The sequence below is a fragment of the Tursiops truncatus genome, chromosome 13 (genome assembly GCF_011762595.2).
Source record: "Tursiops truncatus isolate mTurTru1 chromosome 13, mTurTru1.mat.Y, whole genome shotgun sequence".
Classification (NCBI taxonomy): domain Eukaryota; kingdom Metazoa; phylum Chordata; class Mammalia; order Artiodactyla; family Delphinidae; genus Tursiops; species Tursiops truncatus.
The window spans coordinates 17,275,405-17,291,830 of record NC_047046.1 but is presented as its reverse complement, the minus strand read 5'-3'; the positions used below and the strand labels follow the sequence as shown (position 1 = coordinate 17,291,830).

At 49.1% G+C, this 16,426-nt stretch overlaps 1 protein-coding gene across 1 annotated transcript in view; it reads left to right on the top strand.

Moving 5' to 3' along the window:
- Window positions 1–16,426, top strand: part of LOC109552605 (protein FAM222A) — a 145,730-nt gene that overhangs the window by 41,803 nt on the left and 87,501 nt on the right. The window contains exons 7-9 of the mRNA XM_073790205.1: window positions 2,037–2,217; window positions 6,118–6,207; window positions 8,345–8,479. The gene's annotated coding sequence lies outside the window, so the exon portion shown is untranslated. The remainder of the gene's footprint in view (window positions 1–2,036; window positions 2,218–6,117; window positions 6,208–8,344; window positions 8,480–16,426) is intronic.

The following is a 16,426-nucleotide window of genomic DNA, read 5'->3' as shown; positions in this document are numbered from 1 at the left end:
CCCCATCCCCTTCAAATAAGACTTGTAGTAGCCACTTGCCTGTCCCCAGAAGCCTGGGGAACCAGGTGGGGCCCCCCACCCGCTTGCTTAAGGTCACCCTGGCATTCGCATTCAGTAGAGGTTGGGGGCCAGGCCTTCCAAGGTTTCCCAAGTAGTGACTGAAACATTAGCTCAATTAATATTTCAGTGGCCCAGTCCTGGCTGGTGATTGCTGCAGCTGGGAAGCTGGGTCCTTTCTCTTCCCCAGAGGCCAAGCGGAGACAGCTGGGAAGCCTTGGGGCCAGGGGCAGTCAGAGGATCTGGGATGGAGCCTGTCTGCTTGGCTGTGTGGCCTTGATCAAAACCCTTCCCCTCTCTGGGCTGTGTCTGTCAAATGGTGACATCACTCTTTCCTGCTTATAGTGTTATTGGGATTAGCCTGGGGCCTGGCATATGGTCGGTACTCAGTAAATGATAGTATTCGCAATACCTGTGTTTTCCAAGGTGAGCTGCCCATTCTACCTGCTCCAGAATTCCATGGGGTGCTTGTTACAAATACTGTCTCCTGGGCCCCGCCTGGACCGGCAGAGCCTGGATGCAGGGGCCCTGGAGTCTGCACTTGTGCCAAGGGCTCCCAGTGACTCCCCAGCACCCCTGCTTCCTAGTGAGGGAGTAGGAGCCTAGGCTCTGAGACAAGCACTTGCACGTCGGTTTCCTTGTATGTAAATGGGAACAGAGACATTGACCTCTCAGGGCTTCTGGGAGGAAAGAATGAGATTAGGGGCTGGCACATAATAGGTACTCAATAAATGATTTCCCCCCTCCCACCACCCACTCCCCTTCAGTGGAAGACCAAGCATCAGCCCCCTAAAGAGGGGATGAGGGGGGTGTCCTGCCCCTCAGGAGCCTTGTCAGCAGGGCCCGCTCCAAATCGATCTTTTCCCCCCCGTTTTCGCTCACAGCATCAGCATCTCTTGGGGCGGGAGAAAATGCCAGCATCAGCACGCTGAGTGCCCCAGCCAGACACGGCTGCTCTTTATTAATTAACCACCAGATGTTAGTTTTGCATCTTTTATCAGAGGGAGGTTTATCACCAGGACCCTGTATGTCAGGCCATTAGGGAGAGGCAGGAAAACATCCCTTGGGGGGCCCTGGAGTTGGCAGGGAGCGGGGAGGGGGACAAGAAGCATGGTCGCCAGCCCAGAGCACCCCTCCGCCCTGGCCACCCCCCGCCCAGTGCCTCCATGGTCACGTCCGCAGTGGCCATTTGGCCCATTTGAAGTGGCTACTTGTACATCAGCTCACAGGGCCACCATGATGAGCAAACCAGGCCCAGTCCCTGTTCTCCAAAGCTCACAGTCAGTTGGTGAGATAGCCACATTCCAGTAAACCCAAATAGATAAAACTATGACAAATTGTAAGCGGTGTCATGAAGGAAACTGACAAGGTTTTCAGAGCAGGCGAATAGCTGGCAGGGGACCTAATTTAACGGAGCGGTTTCCCTGGGGAGGTGACATTTAAGTGGCCTCACGAAAAGGAGCCGGGGCAGAAGATTCCAGGCAAAGGGCACAACAAGGGCAAAGGCCCTGGGGCAGGAACCGGCTCAGCGTGTTTAAGGATCTGAAAAAAGATCCGAGAGGCTGGAGCGTGATGAAGGAGGAGGCCACCAGGATGCTGAGGTCAGCTGGGCCGGGACCAGGGGTCCTCGTGGGGCATACGGAGGAGCATGGATTTCTCGTGTTGAGGGCACCAAGGGGCCACAGCAGGCTGTTGAGCAGGGGAGCGATGTGATGATGGGATTTTGACATGAGAAAGAACCCTCTCTCTGCCCTGGAGGGTGAGGGACGGGTTAGAGGGGAGGGAGGGAAGCCCGCCAGGTGGTCAGTCTGGGAGAGATGGTGAGCCCTTAGCATTGACTGGGCACTAACAGGGTGTCGGGCAGTGTTCACATGCAAGAAATATTATGAAGCAGAAACGGGGGGCGAGGGTGAAAGAAGGGTGTAAGGTGACTCCGGCTGCCTTGCTCCAGACACACCCGAGTCCTCTCACGCCCCCAGGACCCAAGAGACTGGAATTAGGATCATCTTCATTTCACAGATGAAGAAATGGGGGACCAGTGAAGTGTAGCAGCTTGTTCAAGGTCACACAGCGAGGAGCAGCAGATCCCACACTTGAACTTGGTCTGCCTGCCGCGCTGTCTTTCCTGCAAACAGCTGCCCAAGCTCACGCAGGCTGCAGGTAACTGCTGTCTTCCTCCTGCTGTTTCATGAATGCTGTGCTACCCTCCACCAGTTACTCAGTGAAGTCCACTGGGCGGAGCAGAGGGGGCCCGGCTGACCCGAGCAGGTAAGGGGCAGTGGGTCCCAGATCCAGCCCTTAACTTGACCAAGGCACAGCAAATCCAGACACGAGTCTATGTTACCTCCTTTCAAATTGATGTGACACCGTTACCCAGGGTGATTATTTTCTGCCTGATCCACTCACCATCCGATAAACAGGTGATTACTTCTCCCAGTTCAGTTTCTGATTTGCATACAATAAATATCACCCCCTGGAAGTGTGTGTGTGTGTGTGTGTGTGTGTGTGTGTGTGTGTTGGGGGTGGAATACGGGTCTCATGTCTTATTTATGAGAAATAAACAGGAGCACGAGCTCGCATAATCAACACATATTTAATCTAGCTCTTTTCGCCCTTTTGACTCTAATCAGGCCAGGTCTGTGCATGGCTCTGTGTGTGTGTGTGTGTGTGTGTGTGTGTGTGTGTGCGCGCGCGCACCCGCACACTCAGGCTGCAGGGGACACCCCTGCCAAGATCTTCATCCCAGCCTGTTTGGGGCTGATGGTTGGGGCACAGGCTGCCTAAGAGGTCTCCTGAACCCCAGCACACTTAGTTTGAGGATGCAGGCTCAAGGTATGGGAGGGGGGCAATTGCATTCCCCCAACAACTTCGCAGAGGTTAATTATTTTTAAATTGTCGAAACATCTTTGAACCGTCAAAAGTACCAGCAATATAATTGGGCGACATTAGCCACAGTTCTGTTGGCAGTGACACCCAACATCACATATATATATATATATATTTTAAATTTATTTATTTAATTTATTTATTTTTGGCTGCATTTGGTCTTCATTGCCGTGCACGGGCCTTCTCTAGTTGTGGCGAGCGGGGGTTTCTCTTCGTTGCGGTGCGCGGACTTCTCATTGTAGTGCCTTCTCTTGTGGCGGAGCACGGGCTCTGGGTGTGCAGGCTTCAGTAGTTGTGGCACATGGGCTCAGTAGTTGTGGCTCACGGGCTCTAGAGTGCAGGCTCAGTAGTTGTGGCGCACGGGCTTACTTGTTCTGCGGCATGTGGGATCTTCCTGGACCAGGGCTCGAACCTGTGTCCCCTGCATCGGCAGGCAGATTCTTAACCACTGGGCCACGAGGGAAGTCCCTCAACATCACATATTTTTCATCAAGATAGAAAAGCCAAACAGAAAATTTTTTTTAAAAGCTAAGCATTGCATGGAGAATCAAGGTCACGTGCTCATAAATGCCAGAGCCAAGGCTTGAACCTGGGACTCTGACTGCAAAGCCCAAGTTAGTAGCACCCCGTGATGCTGCCTTCCTGACATGATGAGTAAGAGATCTGGGAGAAACCAGCAGTGTGATCACCTACTGCCATCCAGCTCCTGTTCCACTGATAGAGAAACTAAGACCATAAAAGTAAGGGAACTTGCCCATGGTCATATCCAAACCGTGTCAGAGCTGGAATTCAAATCCAGGTCTTAATTGTGTGCGTGTATGTTTAAAAAATAACTGTTTTGGTATGTTGACCTAGGCAGAGCACAGAAGGGATAGCTGTGTTTGCTCACCAATGACTGGGTCCTAATTTGGAGTGGTTTGAAAGACTAGAAATATGTCTGGGGTGGCAGTTCTGGCTGCCAAATGGGCTCCTTGGTTCTTCTCCAAGTTGCATGTGCTGGGACTGAAATGTCCAACATGGCTCGCTCACTTGCATATCTGATGCCTGGGCTCAATGGCTGGGACAGCTGGAGCTTCTTCAATATCTCCCTCCTTTCTACACAGCCTCTCCACTCAGCTAGCTTGGGCTTCCTCACAGCATGGCGGTCTCAGAGTAGTCAGGCTTCTTTCATGGCAGCTGACTTCCACCAGAGAAAGAAATGTGAAATCTTGGGTGTGTTTTCTATTTTGGTATGCTTGTTTATGTTTATGAATGTATCATTTTTATGCAAACACATATGATGGATGTGTGGTGTAAAAATTCAAACACTATGGAAAAGTGCAAAGATTAGAGGGGAAAAAAAACATTCAAGATTCCACTACCCAGAAATTAGCATTTGGTGAACTTTAATCAAGGAAACTTTTTCTTTTAATTTTTATTTATTTATGTGGCTGTGCTGGGTCTTAGTTGCAGCAGGCAGGGTCTTTAGTTGCTGCATGTGGGATCTTTTAGTTGAGGTATGCGGGATCTAGTTCCCTGACCAGGGATCGAACCAGGGCCCCTTGCATTAGGAATGCAGAATCTTAACCACTGGACCACTAGGGAAGTCCCAAATCAAGGAAACTTTTTACAACAAAAAATAAAAAGAGCAGAATGGGGAATTCCCTGGCTGTCCAGTGGTTAGGACTCGGCACTTTCGCTGTCGTGGCCCAGGGTTTGATCCCTGGTTGGGGAATTAAGATCCTGCAAGCCGTGTGGCGAGGCCAAAAAAAAAAAAATCGGTGAACGGATGGATGGATAGATGAGGGAGAGATGGGTGGATGGATGGATGGGTGGGTGGTTGATGAGTAGATGGAGAAAACAAAAGATAGAGGAAAATTCTGACTGTTGAGGATTCTCAGAGCTGGGAAGAGAGACAATTAAGTTTCTCAGTGTTGGAAAAGTGGTGATGAGAGGCCTGTCACCCCAGACCAATCACTACTATTACTATTATTACTTCCACTATCACTACTCTTATTATAACTACCACCACTATTGCTATTACTACCAGTATTGCTACTATCACCACTATTACCAATATTACTATTACTGTTGCTGCCATGATCACTACTATTGCTACTTCTTCTCCTTCTCCCTTTTTTCCCTTCTGCTGTAATTTTTATTGTTATTTTTAAGTTATTATAAAGGTAACACATGTTCATGATAGAAAAATCAAGAAAGAGGTAATTTCAAAGATAAAACTCACCCTCAAATACCACCATCCAGAGGTGTCAGCCCCTGGCAGGTCCCATTCCTCAGTGGGGTCTGCAAGGCCCTCCATGGCCAGCTGCTGCCCACCTTCCCATCTCATCTCCTCTCTGACCATGCGCTCCGGTCAGACAAACCTCTGATGCCCCCAGACCCACCTGCCTTCCCTCCCCTTGTCTCTGGGCCTTTGCAGGGGCTGTTCCTTCTGCTTGGCATGGCCTTCCTCCATCAGGCTCACCCCCATGCTCCCTGAACTCTGAGCAGAGACACACATCCTCTAGGGAGCCTCTCTGAGCACCCCACCCCCTAGACTGGGTCAGGGGTCCCCTCTGGGCCCCAACCATCCCTGAGTGTCCCCTGCAGAAGTACACCTCACCCTTCTTTGTTTATCCGTCTTTCTTCTCCACTGTAGAAAGCAGGGACCATGTTGCATCACCTCTGTGTGCCCAGCATGGACCTGCCACATAGTAGGGGCCTCCATACGTGTTTGTTGAATGAATGAGTGAACGCGTCAGTCTGGAAAGGTTTCCTAGAAAAAGTGGCCTATGACCCATGCTCTCCTGGCGGTACTGGGGAAGAAAGCAGTCAGGGTGTAGGGCCAGGCAGCTTCTTCTACACCAAATGACAGCTGTCTGCATTGACTTTTGATCTGGGCTGTCACCTGGGCCCAGGGGCCCCATGTTTGCAAACGCACCAGGCTCCCAGTGGAGTGTTTGAGGAGGGCAGTGTGCTCCCGCCCTCCCGCACCACTGAAGAGGCAGCGTCAGACATGAGAAGCAGGGTTCCTCTGTGCACTATTGATTTGTCATAACTGCCTGCCGACAGACAAGGTGAACAGTTCATTTTTATGAATCCTTATTAACAGTGTGGCAAGAGGTATTTCACTTTAAGTGCCCCCTTTTTGCTGAAAAAGAAAAAGAACAGAAAATGTAAATTATCTCATCACAGAGAGATGCTGAGAGCTCCGAGCTGGGGCCTTCAGAGGAGACAGAACAGAGACTGGCTGGGACACGAGGAGGGGAGGCCCCTTCACGTCCCGTAAGTGGTCAAGGCTGGCTCCGTGGAGGTTCCCAAAGCCGAGGTCGGTGGGGAAGGCAAACTTGGCAGGGGGAGCGTGGCCATGCAGCCGAGGGCTGTGGAGCAGGTGGTTACAGCATGGAAGCCAAGTCTGTGCTTAATGGGCAAAGAGAAAAGCACAGGAATGCTCATGGCAACCTTAAAAAAAGCATAAAACTTGAAACAGTCTAAATGTCCTTCAACAAGGGACTAGATACATGTATATTATAATACAGCCATTTGAGTGGAATACTAGGCAGCTAAGAAAAAGAATGAGATCATCCTGTGTGGACCAGTAGAGAAGAAAGTATATGAGATATTACTGAGTGGAAAAAGCAAGTTACAGGACAGTTTATAGTGTGCTCTCATTTACATAAAAGTAGGCATATATGTGCTTCATGTGCATGGACAGTATGTAGAAAGAGTCACACAAATATCTACTCACAGCAATTCTCTCTGGGAAGTGAGACCAAAGAACCGGGGATGGGGTCAGTTTTTGATTCTCATTTCATCCACTTTCGTGCCAGTTTAATTTACTTTTTACTATGTGCAGTAGGACTTGTATTTTTTAAAAGTTTTAACTCTTTTAAAATGTTCAGCTCCAGGGGGGTAATTTAATTGTCTCCTTTATAACCTTCTCCATGGTTTGAGTTTTTTTTACAATAACCAACTAAGATGTCTGTAAGTATAAAAATGTAATACAAAATTTTTGGACAAGAAAACACTGGTTTTGGAGTCAAGCCGATCTGGTTCTTGTTCTCAATCTTCCTTCTACCAGCTGAGTGACATTAGGGAAATGACTTAATCTCTTTGAGCATCAATTTCCTCCAGCAATAGTGGATATTAATAGTATATACAGATAATCTGCAAAAAAAACCACAACGGAATCCCTATGCTGTGTACCTGAAACTAACACAATATTGTAAATCAACTATACTTCAATTAAAAAATAGTATATACAGAGCAAGCATACAGTAAATAGTAGCTTTAGCCTTATAATTATCATTATCCCATCGAGAGAAATGGCAAACCCTAGCATGCCCTCCCAGTTGGTGAATTCATACCCATCCCTGTGACAGACCCTAGGAAGCTATTTTAAATGATCCTCAAACAGTTTTTAGGTATGTAATTCATTTACAAATGGAATCTTAGGTGGAAACCCAATACGTGTAAAACAGAAACAAGAACGTTTTAGTAGCATTCAAACCGTGACATTTGTACTCAGGGATGTTTGCAGCCTCCTGGCCATCCTGCATCCTTTTTCCTTTTTTTTTTTTTTTTTTTGCTGTACGCGGGCCTCTCACTGTTGTGGCCTCTCCCGTTGTGGAGCACAGGCTCCGGACGCGCAAGCTCAGCTGCCATGGCTCACGGGCTCAGCCGCTCCGCGGCATGTGGGATCTTCCCGGACCGGGGCACGAACCCGTGTCCCCTGCATCTGCAGGCGGACTCTCAACCACTGCGCCACCAGGGAAGCCCCTTTTTCCTTTTGGTGATAACATCCTGACCTTCCTTCGGGGGGATTGTCCTTCCCCCTCTCTCAGCTCCCCACCCCCACCGGAGTTGGTATTTACTCAATGCCAAAGACATCCCCTGGCCACAGGGAAAGTTTCAAGGACCAGACTGTGGCCAATGTGAGCCAGTCAGGCTTATGATTTCCATGCAAACTATAGAGGGAAAGAAGGTCCTTTTTCTCCTAGATTTGAGCCTGAGATGGGGGTTGGGTAAGCCTAGAGTTCACCCCTGGAGTCTAAGAATGAAGCCAATACCCTGAAAGGCAGAGCTGAGAGATGACGAATACTTGAACCCTGGTGACATCACGAGAGCCCCTGAATCACGCTGTGCCTGAAAGTAGCACCACCTCTGGAGATTTTTGTTGCAAGAGCCATTTATGCTCTAGCCAGTTGGGTTTTCTATCACTTGTGACCAAAGATAGGCTAAATAAGGTAATATATGTATTCATAAAGCCAGTTAGAAAAAACAAGGAAGTTGCTTTGACAGATGTAAACATTTGAAATCAGGCGTTAGGGATGACAGGTGCTGTCTTGTATCAGCCCCACATCTAATTTATTTCCATATTTGTTTCTGTTTTTTTCTTTTGGCCACACTATACGGCATGCAGGATCTTAGTTCCCCAGTGAGGGATCGAACCTATGCCCCATGCAGTGGAAGCGTGGAGTCTTAACCACTGGGCTGCCAGGGAAGAACCCTGTATTTGGTTTTGATTGCCCAGCGTCAAGAAAATTTGGAATCATAGGTAAGTAGAGCAGCAGTTTAGTGTAGGGCTTTGGTCCCCAGGCTCTGGAGTAAGACAGTCTGGGTTCAAATCCCTACCCTGATCCTCAGCAGCTGTGGGACCTGGGGCAAGTCACTTGACCTCTCTGAGTCTCCATTTCCTAACACCTACGTCACTGGAGGGTTGGAAGCAGTAGATGAGTTGCTCCGCGTGAAAGCATTTAAATAGTACCTGACACCTGGCCTGGGTGAGCTCGTTATTATTATTTTTTTAACACCTTTGTTGGAGTATAATTGCTTTACAATGGTGTGTTTCTGCTTTATAACCAAGTGAATCAGTTATACATATGTTCCCATATCTCTTCCCTCTTGCATCTCCCTCTCTCCCACCCTCCCTATCCCACCCCTCTAGGTGGTCACAAAGCACCGAGCTGATCTCCCTATGCTATGCGGCTGCTTCCCACTAGCTATCTATTTTACGTTGGGTAGTGTATATATGTCCATGCCACTCTCTCGTTTTGTCACAGCTTACCCTTCCCCCTCCCCATATCCTCAAGTCCATTCTCTAGTAGGTCTGTGTCTTTATTCCCGTCTTACCCCTAGGTTCTTCATGACCTTTTTTTTTTTCTTAGATTCCATATATATGTGTTAGCATACGGTATTTGTCTTTCTCTTTCTGACTTACTTCACTCTGTATGACAGACTCTAGGTCCATCCGCCTCACTACAAATAGCTCAATTTCATTTCTTTTTATGGCTGAGTAATATTCCATGGTATATATGTGCCACATCTTCTTTATCCATTCATCCGATGATGGACACTTAGGTTGTCTCCATCTCCTGGCTATTTCATGTACCAAAATGTTCATTGCAACTCTATTTACAATAGCCAGGAGCTCTTATTATTCTGCCATGTTCCTGCTTGTCGGAGCACCTGTGTGCTGCCTTGAGCTGAGAGCTCTGAACCAAACCTCGCCTGCTGCGTCGGTTTCACTGACAACCATCCCGAGGTGGCAGGGTAAGCTTTTACAAAACGTATCGGCACCTGCTTATCTGCGGCTTACGGTTTTCTGGAGAGTGACCTCGGTGCTGTGCTCCAGGGGAAGGAGTCCTAGAGGAGTTGGAGCGACGTGAGCTTGAGCTCAGAGGGGACTATTCTGGTGCCTGACGTTGTCTAGGGATGGACCAGGCTGTCCTTCAGGCAATGAGCTCCCTGCATTGGGAAAGAGTGCACAGTGAGGCTGGGCTGCCGTGCGGTAAACGTGTCATAGCGAGGATGCCAGCGCCAGACAGAAGGAAGGCTTCATTCATTCATTCATCAAATATTCACTATGACCCAAGCACTCGGCTGAACATCCCCCCCTCACGCTCAGATGAGGTCATTTCATAAAGAATTTCTTGCTAAGATAGGACTCCCTCCGCCAGCCTTCTAGGGGCCGTTTTCATTTTTAAAGAGGACCCTGTGTCAATGGTAAGAAAAGGGTTTCTAATGGTGGACTCCCGGGCGCTTGGGCAGCTCACCCGGGCATAGAGATGGGAGGAGGCCCACTCATCTCGCCTTGCATCTTGCATGACCAAAGTGGACGGAATAAGGGAGATGGACATGCTCCACACCCCCCAGGGGGGGTTTCAGATCACAGTAGCGGTATTAACGTGACCGGATGAACATGTGACACGTGTGCTACTTCATTTCATCTCAGCTGCCCTGGGCAGCTGTGAGGGTCCCCCAGGCAGGCAGTTTGGCCTCAGGCAGCCCTCCCCTTTCTGCCCACCCCCACCCACCAGAAGTCCTCAACCTCCTCCAGTGCTGGGTGAACAAACAGGCAGGCTGGGGATGACAGGTCTATCAAACTCCCATTTTCAGATGAGGCTCTAGAGGAAAAGGTCTGGCCTGAGGCCTGCCTCCACAACTCCCATAATCCTCCCAAAACCTCCAAGGGTGGTTTTATGCCCATTTCACAGGTTTAGAAATAGAGGCCCAGAGAAGCAAGTCACTTGCCCAAAGTCTCATGTGAGCTGAGCTGAAGCTCAGCCCAGTTCCATCTCATTCCCCATCCTGGGGTTCGCCCTTCCTTGTGGCCTCCCTGAGTAAGACCGTGCAGGAGAAAGAGTGGGTTGCACAGGCCCATTTCTCACTCAGGGGACAGTGTGTGTAGTTGGGGGGAGTGGGCTGCAGGCCTGTGGTGGGAAACCATTGACCCGCCTCTTTCTCTGCAGCCTGGGGAATATCTCACCCCCAACAGGGGCTGCAGGTGTAGCAAATACATCTTTATGTTTCTTCCTCTAAATGTAAACGGCAGATGAGTGGGATGTTATGGGATTTGGTAAAATAAAAAAACAACAGAAGAGTAATTTGCATTAGGTGTGTGACAAAATCTCAAGAGACAAGTGTTCCTCCGCTCTCGGTTCAGTCTCCACCTTGGAGGGTGGTGAGGGTCACGGAGGAATGAGCGGGCCCTTCATGTCCCTCTCTCCCTCTCTCCCTCTCTTCCTCCCTTCCTCCTCTTCCCTCTCTCTCACCTCTCCTTTTGTCTTTCTGCCTCCCTAACCTCTCCTCCCTTTCCCAGCTCTCTGATTTTCTCTCTCCCCAACCCCCAAGAACCCCTCTGGTGCAGCACTGCACCCAGAAGCAATTTATAAAGCAGATGTTTATTGCAAGGTTTCACACAAGCTTGGTGCCTCGCCAAACGTTATAGTAATTGGAGGCTGTGTTTAACTACTGATCGATGTAAAGTTGGGACGAGACAGGCCTGGAAACTGCCTTTGGTCTAGACTCTCTTCTCCGTTTCAGAGACGGCAGGAGGTCTCGGCCCTCCATCTCTCAGCCTGTCCAGAGCCAAGGCCTGGACGGCAGCAAGGAAGGAGGATGTGGGCTTATAAGTAGCTACTTTCCCACTGGCTTCTAGGAAATGGCTTTGGGGAGAGGAGACCCAATTCTGCTATTGTCCTTTACTTGCCATCCCATTACTGTGGAGGCCTAGTCTGTGCCAGGCATTTGGGGTTACAGTGATTAATCAGTTTCTCCCAGTGCCTGGACTAAGAGCTTTACATACAGTATCATTCAATCTAACATAAGACAGGTGTGGTAGCCAGGCTCCAAGTCAGCCCTCAGTGATCCCTGCCTCCTGGTATTCATCTGCTGTGTAGTCCTCTCCTACATGAAGAGACTGACCTTTGTAACCAACATTGCAGAAATGACAGTTGTGACTTCCAAGCCTCTGCCTTGCTCTATTGGATCACTTGCTCTAGGGGAAGCCAGTAGCTATATCATAAGGACACTCAAGCAGCTATGGGAAGCTCCACATGGGGAGGAACTGAGGAGCCACTTTGGGGAGTGGAACCTCCAGTCCAAACAAGCCTTCAGGTGAGACTGCAGCCCTGGCTGACACGATAGCTGCTCATGAGAGACCCTGAGCCATAAACACCCAGCTAAGTTGCTCCCAAATTCCTGACCTGCAGAAACTATGAGATACTAAGTGGTTATTGTGGTAAGCCACCAAGTTTTGGAGTAATAGATAACTAATATAATAGCCACGGGAAAGAAGGAAACAAAAGGAAGACTGGTAAATAGGAAACAAAACAAATATGGCAAGAAAGAGTGCAACCATATAATCACATAATTATATAATCACTATATATGGATATAGATTTTTAAAATCTACTTATATGTTGATGGCATATATTTTATATATGACAGTATAATCACAATAAATGTGAATGAGTTAAATTCACCAATTAAAAGAAAAAATATTACTTCATTCTTTCCTTCAAATAATCCCATAAGAGGCATTTTACACCCACTTTACAGATGAAGGAGTTAGGCTCAGAGTGGGGGGAGAAACTTGCCCAAGGTCTCCCAACTCAAGACTAATAAGGTTGGGATTCAAACCCAGGTCTTTCTGACTGTAAAACCCAAAGCTCTTACACCATACTGTATTGTTAGCTCCTTTGGATAGAAGAGGAAACTGAGACTCAGAAGGGGTGGGTGACTTGCCCGGGGTCACACAGCAAGTCGTTTCAAAACTGGAGCCAGAACTGGGGAAGATTTGTTGTCTGGTGTCTGCCTCCGTGAACTTCAGGGCTCTGCCATCAAAGCACAAGGATCTCATGGGTCTTCTATCTTCATAGATGCTTAAGACAGCTGGGGACCTTTGGCTGTGGCCAGAGAGACCCTGTGGGGTCAGGTTGGGAGTGTTTTCAGGGAAGAACACCAGCACAAAGCAACGTGCAGGGGTACAGAGTGGGGGCGGCTCAGGCATCGAGCTGAACTCCAGTAATTACATCAGGACCAGCAGCATAATTTGTATCTGGGTGATGAATGTCTGTGTTTTCGGGCCTGATTGCCCTATTTACATTTGGAATTTGCTGATCTATTATTAATGTCTGCTGGAGGCCAGGGTGACAGGCATGAGCAGCTGGGGAGTCCCCTCCCCCCCGATCCAGGGAGCACTAGCTCCCCAAAGTCCCACCTTAGTCCCCTTTGTGTGACCCTGACTTTCACAGGGCTCTTGGACCAACTGGCAGAAGGGTTGACCTGGGATGAGGTTTCCCAACCTCTTATCTGAGTGTACACACTCAGATATACATGTGCATAAACACAGAATGTGCTTACATGCACATACTTGCCCATGTATATACATCCACATCCTTATATACCAATAGGCACCTTTATAGAAACACGCACATACATGAAATGCATGCATGGCCATGCAAACACACCACACTCGTGTACATGCACACTCATGCATGTACATGTGCACAAGTATATAGCACACATACTGTTATGGATTGAACGTCTGTTTCCCCCTGCCCCCTAAATTTATCTGTTAAAACTCTAACCCTCAAAATGATGATGGTATTTGGAGATGATGTCTTTGGGAAGTAATTAGGGTTAAATGAGGTCATGAGGGCGGAGCCCTCATGATGGGATTAGTGTGCTTATTAGAAGAGATACCAGAAAGAGAAATCTGTCTTTCTCCGTGCACATGAACCAAGGAAAGACCATGTGAGCACACAGCAATAACGCAACTGTCTACAAGCCAGGAAGAGAGCTCTCACTAGGAACTGAATAGGCTAGCACCTTGATCTTAGACTTCTTACGCCTCTAAACTATGAGCAAATACATTTCTGTTGTTTAAATCACCCAGTCTGTAGTATTTTTATGGCAGCCTGAGCTAAGACACACACATGCACACACACACACACACATCCTCATGTGTCTCATCATTCTGGGAGCAGCACAGCAACTTGGCAAGGTCTCCCAACTTGAGAGGGAAGCGTCCATGAACCATGGGCCCAGATAGCCTGGGTTTGAATCCCAGCTCTGCCACTTATCAGCTGTGAGACCTTGAGCCGCTTACTTCGTCTCTCTGTGCTTCTGTTTCCCCATATGTAAAATGGGAATGATAATGTTACCGTCTCATAGGGTTGGTGTGAGGATTAAATGAGTTAGTGGAAGTCACTTGCCTGGTGCACCATAAGCAGTAGATACATATTTGCTGTGTTATTATTATTGTTGTTTATGTGCTTGTCACATAATAGGCTCTGAATCATTTTGTTGAAGATGATTAAACACACTCTTCCACACCTACGTATTCACACATAACACACACACACACACACACACACACACACACACACAAACACAAACACAGTTTGTACCCTCCCCCGTCTCTGCTTCCTCAACTCCTCCTGAACCTTCAAGGACTTCATGGCCTCTTCTCCCTGAAGCCCCTCCTGACTGTTCACTCTTCCATGCCCACCTCGAGGCTGTAGGCAGGATGGGACTGGGGAAAGACCACTGGATTTGGAGTCCCCAAACCAAGAATCAGAACTTGGCCCTGCCACTTGCTGGCAGCATGGTCCTGGTCCAGCCATTCTTAGCCTCACTTTCATGATCTACCCAATGGGCGTAATGATAGAAATGACCTCACAGAAATTGAACCTCCAGGGGGTAGCTAGGGTGGAGTTACAGGCACAGTCCCTGGCCAGGCTGGGTCCTGCTAAGGGAGTGGCTACACTGGCATGCAAATGAGCATGCAAATTAAAGCTAAGTCCCTAAGACTCTCAGAATCCAGGCACTCCCCAAGCTGAAAGGCTCCTGTCTCCAATCAGCTCTTTGCAAAAAGGCACTGGGTAGGAATGGAAGAACACTGGACAGGGAGTCGGGAGATGTGCTCCAGGTACAGCACATACATGCTCACTTGTGGGTGGACGCCCACATCCTTATATCGGCACCTCTAGGCAAACATGCACACACACGGGAGGCATGCATATGCATGAACATGCAAACGCTTGTAGCCAAGCAGGAAGGGTCTGGACTTGGAGGCAGGTGGTGCTGTGTAGCCGTGCCCGAGACTCTGTACTTCTCTGGGCCTCTGTTTTCCTCCTTTGTAAAAAGGGGTTAGTCATCTCTGGCCCATACTTGGTGTGGTGAGGACTGAATAAGACGATAGAGGGTAAGCTATGACTGTGGTGTGTGGAATACAGTAAGCACTTAAGATATGGCAGCCATGTTTGAGCATCCTCATCTGTGAAGTGTGAGGCTGGAGGGGGTGCTCTCTGAGGCCCCTGCCAGCTCCAAGTTTCTGTGGTTCTTTGCGTTTCACTCCAACTCAGAGCCTGTCCGCCATCAAGGCTGGAGGGCCTTGCGCACGTTCAAGTAATTGGCCCCCCAAAAAGTGATTCTGCCACTCCTCAATTATGCTGGAACCTATGGCCCATGGCAGCTCTGAGTACTGTGCTGGAGGTCCTGTGACAAATGAGGAAACTGAGGGAAAGGCAGGAGACACCAAGGCCAGCCCAGAGTTGGAGGTGAGACCGACACTGTGACCAGGCTCCTGGTCACTGAGGCAAGGCTTACATAGCCAGCATTTTCTGCAGCCGTCTCTAGTCAGAGCAGAAGCAGGGCCTGGTGGCTGAGCCTGGTGGCTTTCTACTTTAAGATATGTCCCACCCCTGGGTCCCCAGGCCCCAAGCAGTGGCTGCAAATAAAGAACATATAACTGGATGTGAAAACCCCAAAGCTGCAATAACCACAACCTTATCCTGAGTCTTTACTACACACTAAACATTTCCCATCTGTTTCATCTCATTTCACCCTCATAACCAGGAAGCCGAGGCAGAGACCCACACATACTTAAGGTCACACAGGGAGCAGAGTTGGGACCTGAACCTGAGTCTTCACTGACTCGCTGCCCTTAGCTTAAGCTCCGGCACCTCCCAGAAGCAAAACAGAAAAATGGGTTTGCAAAGTGTAACAGACCAGCCGACCTGAGCACGGCTCCTGGGAGCCATTGCCGGGAGGGGCGGATGCATGGCCCAGCGGCTAAGGCTGCAAGAATCGCCCGCTGCGCCCTCCAGAAAGGGCCCCCAGGTTCCCTGCAATCCCGGGGAAGATTGGGCAGCGAGCACATTAAGGCCATAAATTTGTCATGAAGGCCTGGAAATGAATGGGGCTTATCATTTATGGATGGAATAATTAAGCCACTGAGCTCGGCGGTTCACCAAGGCCTGTGCCCGGACACCAGGCATCAATAGCTGCTGAACTGGTTTGGGGTGTTCATTATCGCTCTCCCCTTCCCCTCTCTCCTCTCCCCCTCACCCCCGCAGCATCTCAAACTTGACCCTTGGGTGTGCAGACTCCACCAGCACCAAGGCAGGTGCCAGCACGCATTTCAGTAGCGATGGCCCCGCCCTCGTGATGTCATACCAGCCCTGGCCAATCCCAGGGAGACCTCTCTCGAAGCTCCGTCCATGGGGGGGCGGTGCCCAGCCCGCTTAGGTGGAGGTGACTGGCCTGGCTTCTCTTTGGGAGATAAACAGGCTTCTTCATATGGTAGCGAGAAATTTGGACTGACTTGGGTTCAGATCTTGACTCACTCTCCAGCTGTGTGCCCCCGGGCTAGTACTTCAACACTCTGAGCCTTAGTTTTCTCCACTCGAAAATGGGCAAAATAATATTTTTATGG